We start from the raw sequence: 26,478 nt of genomic DNA, 5'->3' as shown, positions 1-26,478 counted from the left end.
GCTGCTGTGCGGCGGGCAGGGGCCAGGCTGCTGCTGCTTTCCCAGCCTCAGCCCCCGCTTCTCCCGGCTGAAGCTTCGCCGCGCTGATTTACGACTCCCTCCGAGTGCCTGGGATGGAGTTATAGCCCCTTGTATTACACGGTGCCTTCTCTGTTATTCTTACTGCACGCCACAGATTTATGATGGCTTTTAAGCCAGGCAGCAAGTAAAGAAATATGATCTTAACAAAATATAGAAGGGACCAAAGGAGGTCAAAGTGTGGGATCTGAACACTATACGGTGATCCAGGATTTCCTTTTATTTACTGCTCGCACCTTTTCAATCTCAAGTGGATTTTGGCTGTCTCAAGTGGCGCTACCCAATGGCTGGGGAGGAGTCTGTAATCCACTGAGCCGAGACACTTCGCCATCAGCGGATATCTTTTATTACAATTTAGCACACGTAGGAAATCCCAAAATACCATTGGTGAATTAAATGAAGTTTAGACAGAATGCCAGAAAGACGCATAGCATCAGGGTAGGTAGGAATCCCACATTTATCTCAAAAGGCTTTTTATCGTGTGCCATCTCTTACCATGGCACCGACCTGTGCTTTTCTACATTAATGACGTCCTGCAGAGCTCCTCTGCTTTTGGTGCTGAAGGAGAATAATTTGTGATGGTCTTTCATGGAGAAGTGGAGCAAAAGCCACGGCTGATTTCATCAATGTGATGGTGTGACGAGGAAAGTAATGCTGTAAGTAATTCTACTTTATAGCATTATTTACAGATATTCATCAATTATTCCAAAACTGTAGCTCATAGGAAAAATACAGGCACTGCCCTTACCCTGCAGATGGATAATGCGAGACCTTACAGCACATGCAGGATGACACGAGCACAAGGGCAGAGCTGCATGGAATCACCTGTGGGACCACAGCCTGCATTAAACACTCTACGTCAAGATGCAAAGCAAAACAGCTGGCAAGAGGGAGGAAAGCTGTAATTACAGCCAACAAATGACTCCTGAGCCAACACCTACTGTTGAGGCCCTGCTCTTGAAACAGAAGCCAGGAACAGGAGCTTTTTCCCCTCTAGGTGAGTACTGTTATCCCCTCCAGCTATAGTATCATTCCCTTCATTAATAAGACAAGCTCTGGTGTGCTCCATTTCACTCAGATGTATTATCATTATTTCTCGATCTGAGGAAAGAAATCTGTTTCCCTTCTGGATACAGCCCAGGGCTATAGCAACGTTCCCATGGTATGTGGTTTTTGGAGGGCTTTTTGTTAGTTTGTTTCTTTTTTTTGAAAGGTACCCAACAGTCCAAATAATAGTCCACCTGCACTTAGCTTCCAGAGCAACATACTCTCCAATTCTCCAGCTGCTTAACGCTGGTCACGCTGTGAGCCCTTTCTAAAGTAAGGAAAGTTAAAACAGGCTGGGCCCTAGATGCCCTTTGGTAATGCCACAGGCCATTAGGCCACATCTGAAGCACCTTTTCTTTGGGAGTCTGGACTCTCATAAGATGCAAGATGGACATCAGAACTGATGGTCAACACAAAACTGCCTGCCTGGGGTCCTCTGCAGACAAATTTGTTTACCTGAGTCCAGAGGTGACTCAAGCTTATAAAGTTAGCAGCACCTCTTTAGTTTTCAACACAGAATATCTTTAAAGACAAATAAACCAGTTATCGGAAATAATCTGCATGAGGTATATTACACTGCTCAGTTACCCACCACCGCTGCCATTTCTTCCCCAGGTGTAGTGCCTCAAAGCCTGAGGCTTTGCCCTAGAAGGTCACAGCTGTGGGTTGTCTCCAGAATGGCATCCAAAGCAGGGTGAGTGACATAACTTTGCTGGAAGGGGGAGATATGTGCCTTCCCACTAACCTTGGGATCCTCGTGTTCCCCAGCTCTCTCTTTTTTTTCAGCTGATTACTGAATTTCTCATGCCTATGTGCTTACAATATGTGCTGTTTATCATGACATCAAAACCAATATGTATTGGAAATGTTAATGTTGCAGTATGTGCCTAAATGTAATATCTAGATCAGTCAGTTCTTGTGTATTTTGAATATACTATATCACTAATAACATGACATAAGGCAAGACCTCATACAATATGAACATGCTACCTCCTTTTAATTTTTTTCTTCAATGTTTTGATGACTTTACTCATCAGAAGATCCCATGTATTTGCTAAGTGGCTGTCCTTAGCTTAGTCTTTGATTATTGATGATGTGGAAAAGGTGAGCAGGGAACAACTGTGTCCTGCCTCATGCAGTAAGAGACCTAGGGAATGGCACATTCAAAATGATCAAAAAGAGATGCTTTTCCCCAAGCTGTTACAGTTAAACAGTGGAGATCTTTTCTGTTGAGTGTACCATGGTGCAGCTCAAAGAGCAGTAAGAGTGAGAGGTGTATGTGGATGACCACAGCAGATGTAGCACTCCTGTCTCAGCTAAGGATGGATCCTTGGAAGGACAGAGTCTAATTTAATGAAGGGACTTTTTCACTTAAGTTTAAAAATTGTGAAAGGCTTTTCTTATGGTAGGAGCACTGGCTCCAAAGAGATTTGGCAAGAAGCTGCCACAGTACTAAACTTGCTTTCATTTAGATAGTTTTCTCTTTGATATGTTTGCTTTGCAGTAGTGACTTGGCTTGAAAAGAACATTGTGGAGATAAACATGGTTAAGCTAAATCTCAAAGCTGCTGTATTTGTGTGAGTCCCCCACTTTGGCCAGGGGTAGACTTCCAGCTGAAAGCAGTCTCAAGTTGATAGCAGACTTTGCGAGGGGTAATTAGTTAGTTTGCTAGTTAATAATTTTTGCATTATGTTTCACTACCTTTATAATATGATGTACTTGGCTTATGCAAGAGCCATGAAGATGTTTCTCAGATTCTGTTCTTCCTGTCAGGAGCCTCTTGCCCTTGCACCTGATTTGTGTGCTCAATTATAACCATTCCAGAGGGACACATAACTCAGATTTTATGATAGAATGAAAGTATAAAGTCATAGCTTAAACTGTATTGCACTTCTTGCTGGGCTGTGTTATGCATATTTAAATAAAGAAAGGTCAAAATACTGCACCACCATAGAAAGGGGCACATGATGTCTTTATCTGTAGAACAGGGATAATACTGGATGCTTATATACCGAGACTTACTGCAAGTTTAAGGGCACAAAACCTGAAGATTTTATTTAGCATGGCTAGGCTATGTTGTAACAACTGTCAGATAGTAGTTAATTCTCAAAGAGCAGTGGAGGGGACTGAGCCATTTACAGTTACTGTTGCTTAACAGTTTCAGGTGAACACAGCCTCTTGTTTACTATGCAGTCAAAGACTCAAATATAGACTGTATTGCTGATAAAGTAATAACAGAAATTACTGATGAGTTCTAAACTTTGAAAATGCTCGTTCTTCTTTTGGTGGCAAATCTAGATCCAGCTTCTAAATGTGGAAAAACCAAAAACTCCTCAATATAGCTTTAGTTTTCTACATCATAGCTACAAGAAGAAAATACCCATGAATCAATAACGAAGGCCTGTAAACACTCTTCTGGCTCTATAGCATACTTAATCTCAACCAGGGGCTGTAGTAAACCACAATTCCCCAGCTGCAATAAATGCTGCAGACTCCAGAGCCAAGCAAAAAGTTTAATTAAAAGCAAACTGATATATATAAATCTGCTGACGCAATCTCTCACTCTTGCATCTGAAACTATATATATAGGCCTCTTCCTGGAGACAGTCGATGATTTAGACTTCAATTTCACTTAAGAAGCTTCTCAACTAATGCTATCCAGCGAGTCTCTGTGCACACACTACATAAAGACTTTGTGTTAACTAAATGCATTGATCTCCCATTGCTTTACATGCTTAGCGTATCAGCTGTTGAGTTATTTGCCTAATTTAAGAGACTCAGCAACATTTTCCTGTGCTCTAAATAGCCAGGCATCACTGAACTTTTAGGAGGAACTACATTTGGCAGTTAATGGGTATGACAGCACTAGTGCAATAGATTATATTTTGGCTTTAAGTAAGCTTGGCAACTTTGAGGAAATGTCTTGCTGATGCTTTAGCACCAGACAAGCTCTGCTCATGTTAGCAATGTTTGACAAGCTGTTCTATAAACATTTAATGAAATGCAGTTTCTTGTTGATTTGTGTCCGAAGTCTATCCTAGCACTACACTCTTCAGCCTGAACTCACCCCTTCTCCCTCCGTACCCCCATGCACTGTAGCTGTTTGCTGGACATGATGCTGTAAGCCCCGTAGTTAATTCACAGGGAAGTCTGGGTTAGATGGTACCTCTGGAGATCATCTGGTCCAAACTGCTGTTGAAAGCAGCACTTTAGATTAGGTTATCCAGGGCATTGTCAAGCAAAGTCTTGAATATTTCTATCGAGAAAGGTCCCACCACTTCTCTGGGAAGCCTATTACAATGCTCAGTTGTTCTCTGGATGAAGAATTAATTTTTTCTTCTGTGCAGAAGGAATTTCCCCTAAAGCAACTTGTGCCCACGGCCTCTTGTCCTGCCACCAGGAATCCTTTCGGAGACAGTATCTCCACCTTCTCTACAACTACCTTCTTTGGGTGTTAGAGACACTGACTAGATCCACCCTGAGCCTTTTCTTCTCTAGGCTGAACAAATCCACTTCCTTTAGCCTTTCTTCATATGCCAGGTTCTCCAACCCTCTAATCATCATGGTGGCCCTCCAATGGACCCTCTCCAGTTTTTCAATGTCTTTCAATGTCTTGAGCTTAGGGGCCAAAAGTGGACATTACATTCCAGGTGTAGCCTAACAAGTCCTGAGCAGAGTTACATATACGTTGGCTGGCCTAATTAGTATGGTCACGCAGACACTGGCAGTTTGTGGGACTTTGGACCAACAATATTTTGATGCTGATTTTTCTGAACCTGGAAAAGGAGCAGGATGACAACTGTTATGGGACTTGGGAATAATACAAGTCTTGGTTTTGCTTTCTTGGAAAATAAAAATGTGTAAAAAGTCTATGTGACACTAATGAATTCAGCATAAAATGTATTCGAGAGGCAAAACAGCTTCTGACACAACATGAAATAAATAGTTCTAACTTGCTCTCAAAAATTAGAGGTCATGTATATCGGGGACCAAATCACAATGCCTTATATCTTTGAGCGAAAACTAATCTATTCATCTCATTTTATTTATAGTGGTCTTTGTTGATTTACATCCATATAGTGTTTTGACTGTTATGCACTCTATTGATGCATTGCTAAAGGAGAGTGAACAATGGAGTCCTCATAGCCAAAACTTTTCTTGCGTTCTTGAAGAAACACAGGAATGTATCTGTTGCCCATGTGTACCTGGCTAGATCAATAAGATAAATCGTGCATTCAGAGATGTATTAGGAGACCTCCAAAAGATTACTGAGTTGGGGATATGCTAATCAGCTATTCTTAAACCAAAAGAGACAACTGCCTTTTGTATTAAGGGGAGGCTTTTAAAACAAAAACAAAAAAAACCACCACAAAACAAAACCACTAGAATATCTGTTCATTAACTAAAGCTCTGTTTACTGCAGTAGTGATTGCACAAATCAAAGCAACCAAAGATACAGTCTACAGTTAAAAGATTTATCTTCACCTGTGCTTCAAGCTTGTTTTCATATGGATTAGTAAAATTCCAAATGTGTAGAATAAATAAAAGACTTCAACTTAAAACATCTAAAATCAGCTTGGAAATACAGAATTAATTTCTTCCTGTACTAAAAGAAGTTCAGAATCATAGATTAACTCACTTTTATTGCAAGATACTAATACAAAAATGAGACCTCAACAACAAAAGAATAGCAGCTATTTCATCAAAACATAGGCCTTAAAGCAATTTTTGCCCTTTTCATCTTACTTGTTTTGCCTATTTCATCTTATTCATGGCAGTTGTCCTACCATGAGCAGGGTGACATCGAGAATAAAGCAGGGTAAATGAGTTCAAATCCTATAGTAAGAAATCCTAATATTCAAAGCATAGTAATATGCTGTAGAATACAACATTTAATAAAAATCTTTGGGAGAAAATGCTACCTGTCTCTTCTTACATTCCTTCTGATTGAACGATAGAGTCAATGTACTGAAGTATTTTATTTATTTATTTATTTATCAGTTTACATTATCTAACATAGACTAACTACATTACAGGAGTTCCTGAAAAGCAGAATAAGGTCTGGATATGCACTAATGGATTTGTGTTTGTAATTAATGCCCTGAAATGTGTCCAGCCTGATGCTAAATCAACTGTTTAGTGGGCTAAAAGTACTGCAAGCCAAGAAAAGGTTGAAAGCCAATATGATGATATTTGCCATTTTCTCCTAAAGGAGGAAGGAATCCTGAAAATGGAAAACAAGAAGCAGGAGGAAGGGAGGATGTAGGGAGTGACTCAACAGGTGACGAAAATGCAACTGAGATTGCATATGTGCAACATGATCAGGTTGGAAAAATAATTAGTTGGGCTGGGAGGAAGGCAAAATGAACCTGTAGTGGAAGAAGTTGGCTTAGTGAGGAGATAGAAATCTGATGCTGCAGAGAGTCTGAAGCTGAGCCTGATCAATCCGATTTGAGTTTTTCAAAATGCAAATTCTTCCTGCTCAAAAGGACATCATCTAGTGAATGGAGTGTACATTAGATTAAAATAACTCCATTTGATTTGGTCTTCAAACTGAGAGCTTGTCTCAAACAATATCTGAACTCTCAAGTGTGTGAGATTCTGCAAGCCAAGCAAGAGCCAGAAGGATCTCCTGCAATTCAATATTCAGCAGCTGTTGAAGCTTTTAAGTTCCTAATGTGCAAGAGGGAGTCATGGAAAAAAGAGTCAGGGGACAAGAGATTTTAGAAGGACTGTTATTGACTTGCAGGTGTAAATGTCCGCTGAAGACTGAAGTAAGTAGTGGGGAACTGGCAGAGAGGACTTGGAGAGAAACACGGAAGCTGCTGAGAAAGATAATGTTTCAACACTGTCAAAATTGTCAGTATGTGTACTAAAGATGGCAAGGATGAAAAAATGAAATCCTGGATTAAAATAACACATTAAGATGAAATAAACTGGATCTGAAGAGAGGCTGGAGAAAGATCAGTCTGGGGCATCAGTGATCACAGCAGGGGTGTGGAAGTATTATGTTTATAGATGCATCAGAAATATAAAATGAGGACTTCAACTTCCAAACATTGGGAATCTGAGTTAGGGCTTCAGCTGCTAGACTCATCTGAGATTCTGGGATATGCACATGAAGCTCCCTGGCAAAAGAGAGAAACTGAGACACCCAGAATACTAGGAAATTTTATTTAAGAAAATCCATAAAGAAGCAGTAGAAATTATGAAGAAAAGCACTGAAACTTTAGTTATGGTTTACAAACCCCCAATATGAATCTGTCTTTTAACATCTTCCTTCCTCGCTTCCTACTTATTTAACATGTTTTCCATGTACAATAGTGCCTTTATACAAAGTTTCAACTCTTTTGCAGCAAGTGTTACTGACTTAACATAAAGCTGCTCTTTGAAAGAAGAGTTACTTTCCCTTTTGGCACTTCTAAATATTTCTGTTTCAACTTTGTGCTCCTTTCCCCCCAAGATCTGAGTTGCAGAGCTGCTTCCTTCAGTCCCCGGTGGAGGCCTATTTGTATTGGCTTTGATGTAAGCAGTAAGCTGCTTGGTTTAATTTTAACTTTTCAGGGGAAGAGTTTATTCACAAATGAATTACACAGCATGAAATCTTAAAAGCTGCAGTTAGATGCTCATGGAAAAAATGCATAACGAGTTTCGTTGGGAAAAATGTTACAGAACTGATGTTCTTGTCTAAAAAGACAATGTGCTTTCATGAAAAGAGAGTGGGCAAAATTAAAAAGACAGGCTTCGACATCAACAAGGAAGGGGCTGGAGAGTGTCATTTGGTGCGCCTGTTAGGTGAACTACATGTGCAGACTGGAATTAGAAATGCTGCACAGGGAGAACAAAAATTCCTGACTTCCAAATAGCATGTCCAGAACATAGTCTGCTGAACTGGCCACCTTGCTTTTGGGATGTTTAGCAATGCTCTTCATGGTAGCATGATACTGAATACCCTGTAAGTATTACAGTTAATTTTTGTCATATCTTCTAATGCTCTGTGGTCATTTGTTTAGTACCAAGAGCGTGCATCATATTTTAGAGCAGTAATAAATTGTTATGCTTGAGGCTGGCTAGCTCCTACAAGTAGTGTGTCTTTGATCCTTAGGAAGCCACAAACCTCACTGAAACTTGTAGACATCACAGCTCCTTTCATCCATTTCATTTATTGAAAGCTGAAGTAGTAGATGCTACCATGACAGCTGCAAATCAGTGTGGCAATACTGGGGTAGGTTATGATCTGAAGCCTCAAAAATAGACCTTCTGACTCTGAAAGCAGATGTGGGAGCCAGGTCCTTGTTTTGGTGGAGTTGAGTGTGTCCAAGATAAAAGCCAGAAGCAGAAATGCAAGCACAGAGGTGTTTTTGGGAAAAGAGAACTCTGAGTACATTCTTTGTAAATAAATAGGATTATATATATACAAAAAAATTAAGTACAGGTTGTATCTTTATCAGTTAGTCTTCCCAATGGAAATAACATGCAAGATTTTGAAAGCTGATTAACTGCTGCAGCTAAAGAGAATAAACTCTGACAGTCTTACAAAAATCAAAAAGATCAAAATAATCTTAAATAAGAGCTAGACGTTTTCTAAAAATATTTAAAGTAACAGCAGGTAGCTTCCCAAGACGAGCTTACAGGTGACATAAAATTGAAGAGATAAAACCTTTGGGGCAGCTACACAGTGTCTGGGTAGTTAGGAAGCCCAGCTGCAATGCTGCCAGTTCAGAAAGACAAGATGGATAGATAAAGCCACCAGGCAGCTGCCACTGATCAGAAAATGTCCTAAGAAGTATGGAAGAACAAAAAAACTCAACTGCTTTGGCTCATAACGCAGAGAGAAACTGCAGCAGCAAGGAACTTGCAAAAGGAAATGAAAAGATTGTCAAGAAATTAAAAGCTGTCAAGATTCCTTCATGTGGAGCCCTGGGTCCTTCCAGTATTTCAAATTTTGCTTTACTTTGGATACAGATGCTAGCATTTACAGACCCAAAAATGAGTGCCATAAGAGAGAGTGGAAGGTTATTAGTATAAAAGTTTAAATTTTCTAGGGACACAGCATCAGTCAAGACTCTGTAGAATGATTCTGCTGCTCTTGGTTTGGGAACACTAAACTAGAATAGACCCAAAACATAAAGAGTTGGAGTGGAGTGGGGATAGGAAGGATGGAAGCGATTGCTTTACCTTAAAATAACTAGTTAAGGCAAATACTAGCTGTAGAGGAAGATGTCTTATTTTAGCACGTAAGTAAAAGCGTTCCCTAAAGTTATTATCCCTGCCTTGCTATCAGCCAGATCTTCTCCATAAAGGAAAACTTGCCAGCAGTTCAAGTACTGCTGGCATATGAAAAACATCACCAATTTTATATTGGGTTATTATTTTAAAATCATTCCATAAAGTCACTGTAATTAAGGTTATCAATGCTCTAAATGCCTGGGATGAGCACGAGTATGAACGTCAGATAAAATCCAAGAAGAAGGATGGAGACATTGCATTTCCGTGCTTGCAAAACCCAGCCCCAACCCACTAGGTGGTGGCAGGAGAAACTTCCATGGCTGGTCACCACATGCCATTTTTTTACTCTCTTTTATAGGGTGTAGAGCAACAGGTGATGATGTATTAGGTTTCTTTAGAGGCATTTATGAAGAGAAATCACATTGGGCCTGAATCTAATGATGAAAAATTGCATAATGTCTCCATGAGTTGCAAGAGAACATGGAAGAAAGTACAATTTATGGGAGTAGCATGATAGATGAGGAGAAAGTAGCAATAAGAGTAGCAATAATGTGTCAGCTTTCTCTGGGAAGGCTGCAAAGACACATAAAGTACAGTAATGCAAACAAGGACAGTATAATTAATTTGCCTAATAGAGACCACAAAGCAACACAAGATGAGCAAACAACGTAGCTTGGTGTGGTGCAAGGAGGGAGATTTGACAGCCTGTGAAGTAAGAATGAATCTCTCAAACTGTGGTGAGTTTTTTTTCTGAAAAGCTATGCTTGAAGGAGGTTGTCAGAAGTGACTAAATCAAAGCATTAGGAAATAAGTCCATTTAAAAAAAAATCTGGATTTGTGATTATAAAACAGGGTTAGTAATCTATTACAATGAGGTAGAGGGAGGGAAAAGCAATGTCTGTGCCCAGGTATCAGCCAAAAGAGCGTACAGGCTGCAAGGAGGGGTGCATTTCTGCCGGAGGAGCTGTAGCCATGGTCTGACTGAGGCACGAGGTCATGGCTGTTTTGTCAGACCACACAAATGGAAACGTGTGGTGTGGGCATGTGGCAGAAGGGCTGCTTACGTCTTGGTCCCATTTAAGATTTTGAGGACTTCAGTGAGACATAGGTATGACGCCAACCACAGGCTTGCCAAGCACACATGTATGTGCTTTACACGCCACACAGATGTTTGGGTCTGTCAGTGACACGAGAGCTTGAAACCCTCTGCACTCCCAGCCCTCAGCTGATGCTGTCACCTCTACTTACTGCGTGCTGTGTCACTTCTCTTTCCACATCCCCTAAAAAAAAGAACCAAATACGCCTGCAGCTGCACGGGTTTCTCAATGTTATCCTGCCAGTAACACACAGGGAGCATCCTCATCCACCATAAATCATGCTCAAACTAACATAAATATTTGTTAATCTAGGGCCCCTTTAAAGCTGTGCTACAGCTTTACCTGCAGTTCTCATTAGGCAACACTGCAGCTTTTATCTGCAATAACATCTAAACCAGTCATTTATCTGGAACATCTGTGTTTAGCTGGAGGAAGAGGGAGGGAGATGTACAGTCTTACTGATATAACCATGCAGCTAAAACACATTTGTGCCTCTGAAACTTTGACAGTCCGCTGCCAGCCCATGACCTCTGGATTGGTGGGTATAGGCTTTATCATGTGGGGCAGTCAGCAGCTACAAATTAATAGAGAAAAAAAATTTTTTTGTCCTGTGAACCACATTAGCCACAGCATTATGCCATTATTTTTTTCTTCAACTACTTTTCTGGTTCAGTTCCAGTTCAACTCCGCCTCAGCATAAGCTCAGCCAGGTTGAATACAAATTTCGGCTGAACCAAAATCTCTGCTGGTTCAATGCCCCTTTCTTGTTGTGATACATGTATTATCTAGGAATCAGAATGCAATTAAGATTGATGAGTATGAAGATTATTTTCTGGCTTTTTGTGACTCTCATAGTCGTATCTATTCCAACCTCTAAGTCTTCATGGCTATTGGAGCAAGAATGAGGGATGATCAGGGTATTTATTCTATGTAAGCAAGATATGACATCAGAAAGACAATAAACGTCCCCTGCAAGCACCAGGTACAAATGAGAGAGACACATATTACCAATATCAGAGGCCTACAGAGAGACAAAACAAGAGTAGACACTATCAACTTTGGGTGTTTTGAAGCCAAAACACTCCAATCTGGACAGAAACTCTGTGACCCCAACCTCCCTCTACTGAGGTCAGAATTCACTTTGAAATTCCAAGATGAGATGAACCCCAATTTCAACTTACAAAAAATAAATTTAATTTTTTCAACCACCATCCTGTCATCTCAACAAAACTGGGAACAAATTATCAACTGCTAAAGCACATAATGACATGCCTTTTTAACTTGAAGAGGCCAACTTGTGTTTGCCCAAGGTTCATTATACAACTTTGCGGCACTAGACTACATATGATTTGAGCACTGCATTTCTAACTGAAATAGTTTTGAAGTGCTCACTTTTCATATGCATGTTTTGCTGCAAGATAAAATGAACTGTAATGTTGATTTCCTCTCAGCTGTCTCTCAATTTCCCATATATATATATATATATACACACACCTATGTACATATATACATAGTGGAGCATAAATTCTTGGTACATTAATGAAATACCTAAGTTGTAAAAACCTATATACGTAAATTTGACCACCAAGTCTACAGCAGAGAATCTCTTCCCCATAACATTTCTTGGCATTTAATACTACTTGCAAAGTTAGTGAATAAATTCTCACAGAATACTGTGGTGAAAAGGTAGGTATTATTACTACTGTTATTAATATGCTCTTTCCTATACAGTGAAACAAGGCAGAAAGAATGCAGTTCAATTGACCTGTATTACAGGTGTTAGAGCATAGAGAGATCTGACCCAAAATTCTTCCTCTCTCCCCCATCCTTTGCAACTTGAAACCTTTCTGCATAGAGTAATAGTTAGCAAAGACTATGATTTCGTACTATCATCTGACTTCTGGGTCGCCTATGCTATTGACACAGTAAGCATCTTGGTAGACTGAGAAAGAAATAGCCAAAGGTGCCACAATATTTTTGGTGTAAATTGTTATTGTGGAGCATTGCTGTTACTTTGGGAGGACTGCAGAGTATTTTGGACTTAGGTAAATTACAACCGTGAACTTCTTGTGTGCCAACTAAAACAGCACAAAAATATATTCCCTCCGCGCCTAGCCGTTGCAAGGCTTTCACAAGAGAAAACGCAGTGATCTAACTATAAATAGCAACTTAACTAAAATTAGATAGAACTGGCAGGCTCTCGTCTATGAATGGGAGCACTGTTAATATGCTCATCAGGTACTGGAAGGGCTCCAAATCTGACAAGGCATGCTATGGCGCAAACTTTCTGCGCCTGGAAAAATGAGCAGAAATGGCTGAATGAATAGGGCTGGGGATGTTTTCATAACTGGATAGTAATGTCAGAGACTGCCTGACGATTCTGATTAAATTTAAAGGGAGTACTGCGAGTAGGGATATTTCTCTCTATTCCTTATTGCATTGCTTTGTTTATGCTAACAGAAAATACCATTAAATCTAATGAATAAAGAAATGTGGAAAATCATTTAGGGGAAAATTAATACCAAGATACTCAGTAAAGTTAAACCAAGCTGGCTAACAGTGTAAATTTGAAGTATATAACTGCTTTTGGATGTTTTCATTCAGAAATGGTTAAGGCTTCTCTACACTCCTACATGGATGAAGTTACTGAACAGTGAATAAAAATATGAATTGATGGTACACCAGGTACTCAGTACTAATCTGCTGCCTGTTTCCCTGCTATGGAAACACCAAAAGTGCTATTTGGCTTTCTCCAGTTCAAAATAGACCCTATAGCATAGAAAGTGCCATTATGGTCACAAAACAGTAGAGAAACTTCAACCGCACAGATGATATACGGTGACCTTCTTTCTACATGTAGCACCATTGAAATACAATCACTTCTGCACCTGCTATCAATCAGCCTACACTTCCATATATAGCTTTTTTTTTTCCCTTAAAAAAATTAAGTTACCTCATACAAAGGCACCTTGAGGGCATGCTGTATTTCCACAAGGGAAGTCAGAGCAAAGTAGCTGATGAATTGTGAATTTACACTGAGCTTATTGTACAGTGTCTCTCTATGTTGATAAACCATTAGTTCGCTTCAGTTTAATTCACTCTGAGCGTGAATTAAGTTAAGGTAATTATGGCCAGCTGACTTATAGATGAGTGTCCATAGAGAAATTATATATGCTCGAGTTACATTCACGTTAAATTCGCATCTTTTTTTGTTAATTCACTTTGACATCTTGTGTAGGACAAGCCATTGGGTATCTTAGGCTCGTGCCAAAGCACCTTGAAGATAAGGAAGGAGATTTTGAACTAGTCTCAACAGACAGAAGAAAAAATCTGATTCTCAGAGGCTTCTAGATTACAGAAATTTTTGTATCAAAAAGAAAACATATAAATGGCTCAAACATAAAAGGATGTTTAAATATAACTGTGATAATTTAACTTTTTTTATGAGAAACATTAAAATTAAACAATATAGTACTTGGTCTATACCCTTCTCAAATCAGCGCCTGTCAGCCATAAAGAAAACACAAATTTACCCCTATTATGTCCCAATTAATCTGATCATTTAAATGGGCTAAAATATTTGCTATCATGCCTGTTTTTACAGAAATCGTATCTTCATATAGTTGTACCGACTGTTTTTAATGTACAAAATTGAGTCGTACGTAATTTCATTTTCATTCTGGCTTCAGGAAATAAGCATAAGTTATTCTAACTCCAACTCAAAAAATAATGACCCTTTGAAACTGATATTTCTCCAGGCCTCCTGCAGATTTGTCACCATCACATTAAAAAGACTGTATCAGTGGTCTGAAGGCTTCACAAAGCTGTAATGAAAAGTAGGTTTAACCTTAGCTTGTAGATAATGTCTTCAGTTTAGGAGAAAGTTTGCATAAACTACTGCTTTGAAATTTAATCTTATGGGGGGTTAAAAACAAGATTGTTGTTTCTCATGGAGGGGATTTACTATTTGGATTAACCACTTGATTAGAAAGGTTATGACCTTTGTTTATGGAATAGCTTATGTATTTTTAGCCCAATAGGAATGAAAGCTTTGATGTACAGAGTGCTGATAGTGAAGTATGTATTTTCACTGGGGAAATGTTATGTGTCAGTCGAGGAGAAGGAATGAAGTCTAATGAGGATCCAAATGTGCTGGTTAATAACCGTATGTGCATGGAGGGGAAACAACCAAAGCGACAAACTTACCAAAAACTACCTATGTGAAGATATAAAACATGTTAGAATATTGCTGTATTTCTTTTGGAAAACCTCTTTTTGGAAGAACATGCATACACTTCTTAAACATAGTAATAAACTCTGAAGATTCAAGAATAAAAGTTTCAGAAGCAAAAATATCCTGGAATCTGAACTAGGATCTCGATAGAAAAGATAATTAAACAAAAACTAACAAAGCAACTAATGAAAGTTCAGGCTCCACTCCACAATTCCAGCTTACTCTATAACCACTTTTTTTCCCCTTTCCAACTCCCGCACTTCTTCCACATCAAGTATGCTTTACAGTTATTCGTGAGATAGCTGCCACTAGAGGTCAGATGTTTATCATTCTCTTTAGTGTCATTAATAACCATTACTGCTGTAGAGTTTGAAAATAACATCACTGCAAACTGCCTAAAATTATTCTCTTAGTCATTTATATGCAGATATAAATACAAATGAGAAATCAGACCAAAGATGAATTGTGAATTTACACTAAGTTTGTGTTCCGTAGAAATCAGAGTACTTAAAATTGTTAGAATTTCGTGTAAGAAATTTGTAGTTTTTAGTGTGCTATGTACAAAGATGAAATTTCCCAACATGCAAAGAAACATTCATTGATTTGAGTTATTGCTGTACAAAAATAATAGAGAAGCTATAGTTTGCACATTGGTAGTGGTGATGAAAATAATTGTTAGATGTAGTATTTGCACTTTTTGAATCGTGTACAGCAGTTTTTTACAGTAATTTGTACCAGCCCAAAGTAAATGAATATGCTTTGCTTTTGGTGACAGATGCTCCTGTCCCTTGCATTTAGACTGAGTTCTGCTAGGTGAACAGAGAGATGATGTGGACCTAGCAATGTAGACCCCACAGTCTGACTTAAACCAAAATTGCCAGAGGGCTATTAGATTCAAAGAAATCAAGTCCTCACAAATTACCTAAAAATTGGCAACCAAATAGTCAAAAGCAACACAGATTAGTGTTTGCCTAGTGATCTGGTCTCTTACCACTGCAAAAGCGAGTAGCCAGCTGGGCAGGCAGCACAAGCATAGGAACAAATCAGCTGCTTTGCCCCCAAATGAGGGATGCTGGAGAAGTACCGTTCAGCATAGGGCTGAAAACAAAGGACATGGAGCTAAAGGAACTAGGGGAGAGGAGGTGACCAGCTGATGTTCCCATCACACAAATGCATGGGAAATCAAACTTTGTTTTCTGGCATGCATACAATGAATGTATATATAGAAATAGTTCTACTAAACTAAGTCCTTAATTTTTCCAGCTTGCTCCCAAGCTCTTTATTAACTATACAATCGGTAATACTACCTTGTATAAAAATACAAAGAATGTAAAAAGTTTATTGGGTTTGGTCTTTCCCAATGAATGCTGTGAATATTCATACAGACTATCACGAATGGAACAGTCATTCCAGGTCCAAATATATAATCTTTTCACATATCATGAACATATATATATTTTTGTACAGGTTCTTAACATAATGATTTGCTGAGCATATCAATTGCTCAGAAGTGCCTAAGAAAAATCAGGAATTTAATTTGTTAAAATAAGATGCTCTTTAAATCAATTAACTAAAACAGCACAAGGCGGTGACATCACTGCAGTTGTATCTAGCTCTGCAGAACTCCACCTATGCTATTGCATTCCCAACACCAGGTCTCCATAGCGATACTCATTAAAAGATCTTATGGTGATGCCATCTATAGGCCAATGGCATGCGATAGCCTGTGCAACAGGTATTTAGTAAGCAGCTTTACAGTCTCTTGGAAACACATGCAGACTACATCCAACTGATTAATGGTGTTTCTTAAAGGACCAAAACAGCTCAGGAAAATGAAAGAAACTCCCCACGTAGCCTTCTCTTTCATGAAACTATTCTCATGACATGCCCCTGTTCCACAGATCTAAGCAAGAGAAGGTTTTTTGCTTTTTATGGAAGAGGTAAAAAAATCACCTTTGCTATCCTTCCTTTGTAAAATAAAACAGTTGGGTTCAATATTTTGTCAGAAACCATTCAGTAGTAAAAAAAGAGCTCTGGGCTATCTGGATGCAGCCCTTTGGATGTGTGCTAATCAGCCAAGCATCACTGCCAGTCCAGCACTTTAAACTTCTGGTTTTGCTAGCTTTTCACTGGAGACATTTTTCCCCAGGAAAATCTGGAGGGAATCCAGCTTCTCTTTAAAAAGTATTCCACCTGATATGCAGAATATCTTGTGTAAACTGCACAGAGATGATCTTCGAAGCTTACTTTTTCCTTCACTACCTCTTTCAGAATGCAGTAAATTCTCTTACAAAGATTTCTGTGATGGGAACAGCAATCATTATATATGTCCCAGAGCACAGTCTTTTATTCATTGTCATCACTATGTTTTAAAAATATTTCCAGGTGTGTTTGAAATATATAATTTGAATTTGTGATTTAATCTGTACCTCCATGCAAAATTGCAGGGGACCTTCAGTGCAATGTGTTAGAACCCAGATGGGTTGAGGGGTGGTATAAATTGCATCACTGAAAAACTCAGTGTTGACTCCGAATTTTGGAGAGATGCAACTTTATTATCAATTAAACAAACACAATAATTGATTAAACAGCCAGCTTTTAAAGGGCCTTACTCTCTTCTCAAGGCAGTTACCCTCTTCTCCTTCCTAGACTTTCTCCTGATTTGTGTTCATTTTGATTAATAATCAAGCTCCAGAACAATGGAAGACATATTGAAGTTACCGTGGAAAGCCACAGACCAGAAATTAAAACAAACCTTTATCATTTTCAAGACGATAATTCCAAAAATTGCACTTTTCCTCTCAGAAATGTAGGCCACTTCAGAATCTATTTGCAAACCCATTTTATATATATATATTTCAAAACATTCATCACAGCACCTGACTAACCTCAGGGCTGCTCTAGAGCTCAGGGGAGCTCTGTGATACATCATTCAGATTACCAGTAGTTAAAAGGTAAACCTGTAATCATGCTGTTAGCCGCTGTGACACAAGGGAACATACAGAAGCAGAAGTCCATTTCCCTTGATGGCTCAAGATCCTTCTAAGTTACCTGATCATATTTTAAATTTTCTTCTCGCTTGGTAAAAGGATTCCTGTAACTGCACTAGTGTTTTACAGAGAGGAAAAAAGTGTTATAAGAGCATGGCTCTGCCATAAGATAAGGCCCACCATGACTATTTGATTCAATACTGCATCTATCTGAAAGTCTGGCTTTTCTTTTTTAACTTTAAATGGAACTGCACTCTTAAAAGGAACAATACAGTGAATATTCAGCCAGCCTTTATATTCACCAAATCTCTCCAATCAGTGAGCTTTAGAGACAGCACTAAAATCAAGCATATTCACAGGTGAATTGTGAATTTTGTTACAGATTTTAAGCCTTTTTCATTTAAAAAAAAAAAAAAAAAAAAAACACGTGCCCCCCCCAAAAAAAAAAAAAAAAAAAAAAACACAAAAAAACCCCTGGAGATGGTCATTTCCTGGAGTTACAGTCCCAGAAAGGAATGTAAGAGTGATTTTTAAATTGCAGAAACTGAATCAAGACATCAAATCCACATGGCTCCAAATTCAGAGTCTGAACATGGGGAGACTGTATCCTAAATTTCTTTGTGTTGGGGCATGTTAGTCTCCCCTCTCTTCAAGAGACAGATATGCTCAATTTTTCTTCTAGGGGTTATGATTCAGGAAAGTAAGTACACCATAGGCTCAGAGCATCTTTCAGGATCTTGCCCAATATGACAAACTGCAAACAAGATCAGAGATGGATTGTTGCTTTTTCTGCTACAAAAGTCTCTTTGATGATTTTGGAAGAAAGAATAAAAATCACAAAGCTTGGAGTATCAGTCAGATGGATTAGGAGTGGGGAAGAACTGTGTTTAATTGGGGTTTTGAGGGGTTGGGTTTGGGGTGTTTTTTTGGTAAAAGTCTTTTCATCCTTGTTCAAAGGACAAGTGGATATTCCTATAAGCAGCAGAATAGAAAAAGGGTGCAAGTTGTTTTATGTCCAGTTTTTTCTAGTCTCTCCACCTTGTTTTCAACATGGCTTGGTGCAACGTAATCACTGGTACAAAAGTCCACAGTTACTCAATGTCCGTTTACTTCATGCAAATATTTTTGTTATGATGGAATCATTATTTCAGAGGATGGCACAATTGTCGTGTTACTATTTTAAACCAGCTGCTGGTAATATGAAACTATTCACAGAGTACTGTAGAATACTACTTTATGGTTTGCTAAAACTGGTTTTGATTACTAAGTTGCTCAGATTCTGCTGTCTGTGCCATAAAGCTTTGTCTGCTTCTGAGAACATCCTCGGAAGAGGGACTGCAACATTTTGTTGCAACCAGAGAGTAATTTAAACAGAAAATATTTCATATTTAGGTTTAAATAATTTCCAGGGGGGTATTCTTTGTTATTTGTACAGCAAAAATTTTATTAGGATTAAAAAAAAAAAATTAGTTTACAGAAAATCACCTATTTGTGTTCTTGTAATTCTGTAAGACAAATGCAAGGAGAAATATTTTTAAATGAGAGAAAACTGGTTCTATTAAATCTGAAAGTCATTGTGTGCTTTCCAGCAAGTCTGAATATAATTTCAGTAGGTAGGCACTCATCTTCGTTTTGTGCAGATGGTGCTTGTGGAAAAGTCATGTAAATATGCTGAATGTTAAAAAGTCATTCTAAAATATCACCTGTTACATCAAACTCCCATTAATTTGTCATCAGGCCTGAAATCTCTTCAATACATATTGTGCATGGTTTTTAATTACTTTTTTTTAAATAGTAAATTTTCCTAGCTTCTGAAACACCTTGGTATGCCCTGAACTGTTATAGCAAGAAATGCTTATCCTCGTGGACAACTTTTCCGTTTGCTTCTTAACAGTACCAACATCTTCTCTGTATCCAAACAGAAGAGCAGTTAAGAAAGAGAAAGTGGCAAAAAGCCACCTCATTTATGGTGCCAGGACAAGGAAAATAGTAACAATACAGAGAAGATTATGGAAGAACTGCAGTTGTTACACCACAGGTAAACCCAGTGCGTGCGATAGATAAGCACGACAAATTCAACTGGAAGGAGGCAAAGTTGTGAGTTTCTGAAAAGCAGCAGAAGGTAAAGCCTAGGGAATATCAGGTAAAGAGAAGCTATATATCCTAATTATTAGAGCATTCGTAGCTCCTGTATTGTGCAGCTGCTAGGTGCTGTGGAGAGTATGGCAATGTCCTTACAGCAGTATGTTACAATACAGTTTCTTTTGCTGCTCCATGGATGTAATTTCCATCCATGTTGTAGGGCTGAAAAAGATGTGCTTATGGATCCATCCAGGCTTCACTGTGCACTGTCTCATGTGGGGTCTGAGGATGTATTTTGCCTGAGGTAAACACAAAAGTTTTTTCATTTTTTTTTAATTATTCCATACCTGCAGTCCTTGTAAAACCTGCAGTAGCTAAATTCACTTTGACTAATATTTAGAGGTATGGCTTGAAAAACTCTTGAGTACGACCTGTCAGTGTTCTTGGCGAGCTCTGCTGTTTTCTGCAGGACTGAATTCTTAAAAGCGATTTTATGAGGATGACTATACCCTGATGATACACTTCTGAGTGTGAGCAGTGCAAGGTTTCAGTGCATACTGGCAAACAGGAAGAATAAATTTGCTAACACTAGATGATTGCACTTTGTAAAGCTGAGCCACTGCAGATAGTGGTTTTGGGTTGCTTTTTTTTGTTTTTATTCTAAAAAGCAATGCTTTTTTTAATCCATTTAATACTAGAAAGGTTAGTATAAAGCAATGTGTTCTGTGCTTCTGCCTTCATCTCTCTATAAGTTCTGGCACAGTTTTTTGGAGGCATGTCATTAAAGGGTGAATATATATAAGAAATATATGCATCCATATATGTTACCCCTGAGAGAGGAATTATAACTGTCTTTGTTATGCAGTCTGCATGAGAACTGACCTCCCATAAGCTGTCTTATAGGCTGTAGTTTTGCTGTGTTGACCACTGATACTTTTTAGTAATGACATGAGAGGAAGACGAGAACGTAACTTTGCTGTTTGTTAGGTTTTTTAAAATAACTTTCTGGTTTTGTCTCTCTTCTACACTGGTGCATCTGGCAAGGCAAAAATAAACACAACGCTTTTATCTCACAGAACCCCTGAAGAAAGAGATAAAACCTAGTCATTCTGCTCAAGTGCTCACAGGGTATGGGATGGACAGGTTGCATGACACTAATACAGACTAAAGGGTATAAATGTCGATAGCCATCCTGCCTGCAGGCTCCACTGAAAGTTCTTCACTGTCAACAAAGTACAATTTGAAGGTCTCCATTTCTTTCCTCCACGATATCTCTGCATCTGGTACATTATTTTCCTTTTTCTTATACCAGCTTCCCACTCCTGAGCCTCAATCTGAATACCACCCATAAAAATTGATAAAGCATGCCAAGTCCAAAGTAGTGTTAACAAAACATATGTGCCACATCAAGCTTTTATGGTGACCTTTATTGTGACCCCTGTGTTCCCCTACTCCTGCTGGACATTATCTCCTGCTGTAGCATAAGCTCCTCCAGGAGGAGCTATCCCTTTATTTGCTGTAAAGCACTCTGCTCTCCCGTGATGAATAAAAAATAACTAACAACGGTGGGTTACAGTATGCACGGCATGAAAGACGTGGCTGCCAAGAATGAAGGCTTGATCCTCGCGTTCCACAAAAAGAACGGCTCAGTGTATTTAGCACATTGCCCCAAGTGATTAATCCAGCGAATAAAGATGGTGTTTTTTTCCTAAGGCCCATGAATAATTTTTAAAAGTAAGTTTTAATTCTGCTGGAGCAACAAAGCCTTAGAGTTGAATTACCTAATTTTTATGAGTCCTATGATGAGTTCTGATCAGGAATGGAAAACCAATATAAAATAGTAGACTACTGTATCAAACATATTTGCTCAATAATCTTTTTGGTATCCAGGAGCTTATCAGAAACCTCGTATCAGGTACAGGCTGCTCTGGGTACAGCCTGTTGTTTCTCACTGGAACGATACCCAGTTTAGCTACCCAAATTCAGAAAGCTGCAAACAGATGTATATTGCAAGAAGCATTCAGTGTAGATTTTCATACGTTTGTATTATCGAACTTCTCTTTTAATGCAGGGTTTGTCCCTTCACTATGGAGTAACTCTACCTGGAGGCTATTTAGTGAACAGCCTTGCTGGACTCAGGCCCACTGGACACTATTTAACATTGTTTACAGAAAAGAAAAGCAGGGCCACCAGATTAGCAACCAAATCTAAAACTGATTTCAAAGTACATTGTCCGGTAGTAAAACACACATATTTCAAATTTATGGACATGAGTGGATATCTGAGAAAAACAAGAAATCAACCATAATTTATCCAAAGACAGCCTGACTTTCATGAACCATGGGGACAAATAAAATGTGAATACCTTCCAGAAGAAAACACTGTAGCTAGGTCTCAAAGGTAACTAAAATCTGACTATATTAATTTAACATCTCTAGGTATATTTCTAAATCAAAACATCAGTAGTGTAATATATATACATACCATCTGTAAAGTTTCTGTTTCTGGAGTGAAAAAGCCAATGTAAGAGCTAGAAACAGAAAAAATAATGAAAAAGGTTAGTTGTTCCAACTGGACTCTTATAGGAGTTACAGAGTTTAAAAAAAAAAATCAGCATCGTATTAATTTTTTGTTTTTAATCAGAGATTAATTGCGTTTGGATTAAGTACATTTTTATTCCCGTATTCCAGTCTGATTTCTTAAAATGTGTAGTTCACCTTTGTTTTCTTAATAATACATATTTCCCTGTATATAGTTCATGGGATTGATAGTGGGATAATGACTGATTCAAGTCTTTGTCTTTTCTCTAAGAGCAAATGAAAGTTGTTAAATTGTCTTAGGATCTTTAGCTACATATAGGCAAAGAGCACTCTACAAAATTAAGTGAAATGATAAGATTTTGCCCCAAAGAACTGAATACTCAGGTAAATGGGAGCAAGAATTCTAGGATAATTATGTTGATAGCAGTCAATGAAGAGATGCCTAATTAAAAAAAAAAAGTTTGCAAAACAAATAGGCGTTTAAGGACTGATATAAAGATGACAGGAAAGGACAGTGGGTGCTTATGAAAAGGGACATTGCCCCAGTCAAGGGGTTTGAAGATGGGGGGAAGAAAAGAGGAATAAAACTAATATTGGTACTATGGGAAACCAAACAACCCAATAGTGATTTCAACCACTCCTTGATCTACCTTTAAATATCCAAAGTGAATGGCCTTTACCACCTTCTTCCAAGTTGTAGTTTAACAAACTGATGTAACACCTTACAGCTGCAAGGGGGAAGATCTCACTTCCTCCTGCCCTCTTCTGAGGTCCTCTCCTTGCCCTTGTGCCTGCTCTGATGTTTGGTCGCTCCCGGCTGAGTCAACTCAACTCACTAACCTACAGAAAACTATCCAGTCTTTTCTGGCAGGTTAGTGAGTCTCACTAAGGGGTCTAAAAAATACCAAAGCCCAAAGAAGGTAAATGGTAGAGCACGGCCTGAAGGAAGGGGTAGGAGGGAGAATGGAATTTTCTGTTTTCAGCAATGATGAGCAGCTACATTGATGTTATCCCACAAGATACAGTTCTGTAGCCTGCAACACCTTGGTTTGAGGATTTCTTCCTGACTCAGTTTACAGTCTTAAAAGTAGGCTATGGCATTACCCTTTATAAGAAAAAAAGATGCATTTTTACTTTGTGTTGTTATCAGAGCTTTACTGTGTCAAAATAAAAAGGCTTGGGTTTGGTTTTACTTACACCAAAGCACTTGTCTTAGAGCACAATAATATGTAATAGTTAATCTAACTGTAAAATCTGAAGTGGAGAGACAGCACTTGTAATTCTACTACCAAATAATTAGGTGATGTCAGCAGACTCACACCCTTGGTTAATCTAGCCTCATTTACCCCATAATAACATAACAGTGCCTTGCCTTCACCCCATTTTTTTCAGTGGCGCGGGTAGCTTGCTCGATGTATGTTGCATTAAAGTTGCTCTGTGTGTGTGTGTGTGGGCGCGCATATGCGTGCGTGTGTGTGTGTGTGTGTACAAACCTGCTGACATGTGGGAGAGTGCAGGGTGCTTTATCTTTTACATAGCTTCAACAAGTAAACTCCCAGAATGTAAACATTTCAAGATGAGACATACAGGGTAGGTATACAGTCAAAATTTTTTTCTTTCTAGATTAAATAGAAATAAATTAGAGGCATGCTGAGCTATTGGATACATTTGAAAATCCCAGTCTGGACATTAAACAATCATTTGTAATGCTGAACTCCAGGATAAACAGCAAATATTTTGTGTTCTTTGTCAAATATTTGCAGAGTTTACACACAGATGATTTAGGTAATCAAAGAAACTGGAATCAGGTAGCATGACTCAAAATGGTTGCAAAAACTCTATGATATAGCTCTAATTAAACACTCTCATATGATGCTTCTTGAGGACCAGCATTGGTGATCCACCTGGTCCTGTTTGGGAACCTTTGGGGTCTCCAGCTATGGCTGTCGAAGCAGGGAACGCAGACAACAAGAGTATGCAAATCCTGAGAGGTAGGCAGCTGGCAGGAGACCAGCTTTGGAGTATTTGCTGCTTTACTTCCAAACATTATGAATTTTGTCTGCCAGTTTCTAGAGCCAAATGTAGCAGCAGGCTGAATGTTACCTCAAGCCATAAACAGGAGGTAAAAAGGGAGAAAGGAAGGGAATTAATATATGCAAAATTAATAATAATTTTTAAAAAATGGGAGAAGCCCTTTAAAATAACTCAGTTAAAAACTAAACATCAGGTGACACTATTATGCAGAAAAGCAGACTTCAAAGGCCTGCTGCTCAGAAGTCCTTGCTGTTGCCATTTTTAAAACATATATCCAGATTTTTATTCTGGCTGTCGCTGCATTTGGAGTGAGTGAAATGATCTGAGAAAAGAAAGTTTCTTTGTGTATTTTTTTTTTAACTGGCAAGACATTAGCTCAGGGATTATTATGAGAAAAAAAACTGTTTGGAAAATACACTGAATATTGCAAACATTATAGGAAAGCTTTAGAAAACATGCTGGATTTGCATCCAGCTCTGAACGCAACAATTTTTTATTTCTTGCAGGTTCGGTATCAAATTATTTCCATGAGGTTTCAAGAAGTGAATGAAGCATTTCAGGCACAGTTTCCCTAAAGAGAGACAGGTCTAGCTGCACAAGGATCTGTCATGTGCAATTTTGTTTACTTCTGCCTGTTTGCTAACCTGCAACTTCATTGAGTCACGGTATTTTTACTACCATGCTATCCATTCCATAGGCTTTAACACACTCCTCCACTTAATTATTAACAAAGTCCAAAGGTATCCACCCCTCTCCCACACAGATCTTCCAGCTAAACACAGCTCCGAAACCTCTTCTTATTTAAAATTGTTCTTTACGGTTTGGATAAATACAGTGTTAGTAGTTGATGCTTTCGTGTTGCTGAAATGACGTCCTTCCCCAGTTCTCCAAGCTCAGAAGGCTTTCAATGTTACAGCTCCTGCTGTTGCTTACATTCCTCATGTCCAAACAACCTGGACTTGCCCATGCTCCAGTCCTACAGATATCTTCTAGCTTTGCTTCTCATGATCCGGTTGAAAATCACCCCCTTTTCCAGGATTCCCTATATTCCTATAGCCACCTTCTAACTAAAATAATCCCTTTACTCTCTTTCCTTATCCCTCGATCACCCGCTACAGTCATCTTCTCTGTTTCTTTGGTCAGGCTTGACTGTGGTTTGATGCCAGGCTGATATCAGAGGTAATGCAGATGGAAAGAATTCAGCCAACACTCCTTCGTCACAGCACGCCACCTCTCCAGGACGTGGGGGGTGTGCCGTGAATTAGATGAGGAAATAATTTTTATTTCCTGCTGCTCTTTTTTATTACTTTTATTATTTTATTTATTTTCAGTGGAACAGGTCCCCTGATCTGGTTCACAGCATGGCCCTGCGAAGAGGTGGAGTTGGGAGAATTGAGGAGTGGTGCAGTATTGCACGAGGACAAAAAAGGTGGAACTGGTTGTTGCGATGTTTCTGAGGCCACAGGATCAGAAAACTGTGGCCTTTCTGCTACCGGCCTGAGATGAGTCTTCCCCCAATTTCTAGCAAGTAACAGGCTTGTAAATATATCACAGCACAATAAATCCGCATGAGTTTTCAAATCCCATCTGACCTCCCTCTTCTGTGTTATTTAACGTCTTGTTTGCAAATTATTTTATCAAACACTTTAAACAATTTCAGAAGTACAGTCTTGCTTTAAAAAAAAAATCTGTGTAGGACTTAGTTACGAGCTGTTCCTGTTCACACAGCAAAGCCAACCAGCGTTAGGAACAGCGAGAAATACTTGGACAATAACATGGACAGCTGAAGCGTGAAGGAAAAATTGGTACCTGCAAAGCATCAGCCCAGCTATACGTGTGTTGCTTTTGTTTAAAAATCTGACCTGTAGATATGCAATGATTGAGCAAAGAGCCCAGAAATGAAATATATGACTGTTCTTCATACAAGGCGGTTCTAGCATACACTCAGTATATCGGTAGTGAATGCTGAAAAAGACTGGGTGTAGCACAGTGAGTGTTAGTCATGGCCTGGAAACAGGGTAGGAAAACAATTTAAGCTGAATAGTTACTCAGCTAATTGCTTTGAGTAAGTCTCAGATTTACACACCCTAGAACCCAAACTCAAAATTTTTACTTGATAGTATGAGACAAATACTTGTCCTTTCTCC

At 38.8% G+C, this 26,478-nt stretch overlaps 1 long non-coding RNA gene across 2 annotated transcripts; it reads left to right on the top strand.

Moving 5' to 3' along the window:
* The first annotated feature begins 216 nt into the window (after nucleotides 1–216).
* LOC115352286 lies at nucleotides 217–26,478 on the top strand. Of its 2 annotated transcripts, XR_005934202.1 has the most exons (4): nucleotides 217–734; nucleotides 857–1,075; nucleotides 1,741–1,819; nucleotides 25,663–26,478. It is a non-coding gene; the product is annotated as an uncharacterized LOC115352286 (long non-coding RNA). The 2 variants fall into 2 exon arrangements; XR_005934203.1 differs by lacking the exons at nucleotides 1,741–1,819; nucleotides 25,663–26,478 and adding an exon at nucleotides 24,838–25,595.

Source organism: Aquila chrysaetos, chromosome 17 (assembly GCF_900496995.4).
Source record: "Aquila chrysaetos chrysaetos chromosome 17, bAquChr1.4, whole genome shotgun sequence".
In the NCBI taxonomy this organism is placed as follows: domain Eukaryota; kingdom Metazoa; phylum Chordata; class Aves; order Accipitriformes; family Accipitridae; genus Aquila; species Aquila chrysaetos.
The sequence above is the reverse complement of the archived record's forward strand: the minus strand, read 5'-3'. Positions and strand labels throughout refer to the sequence as shown.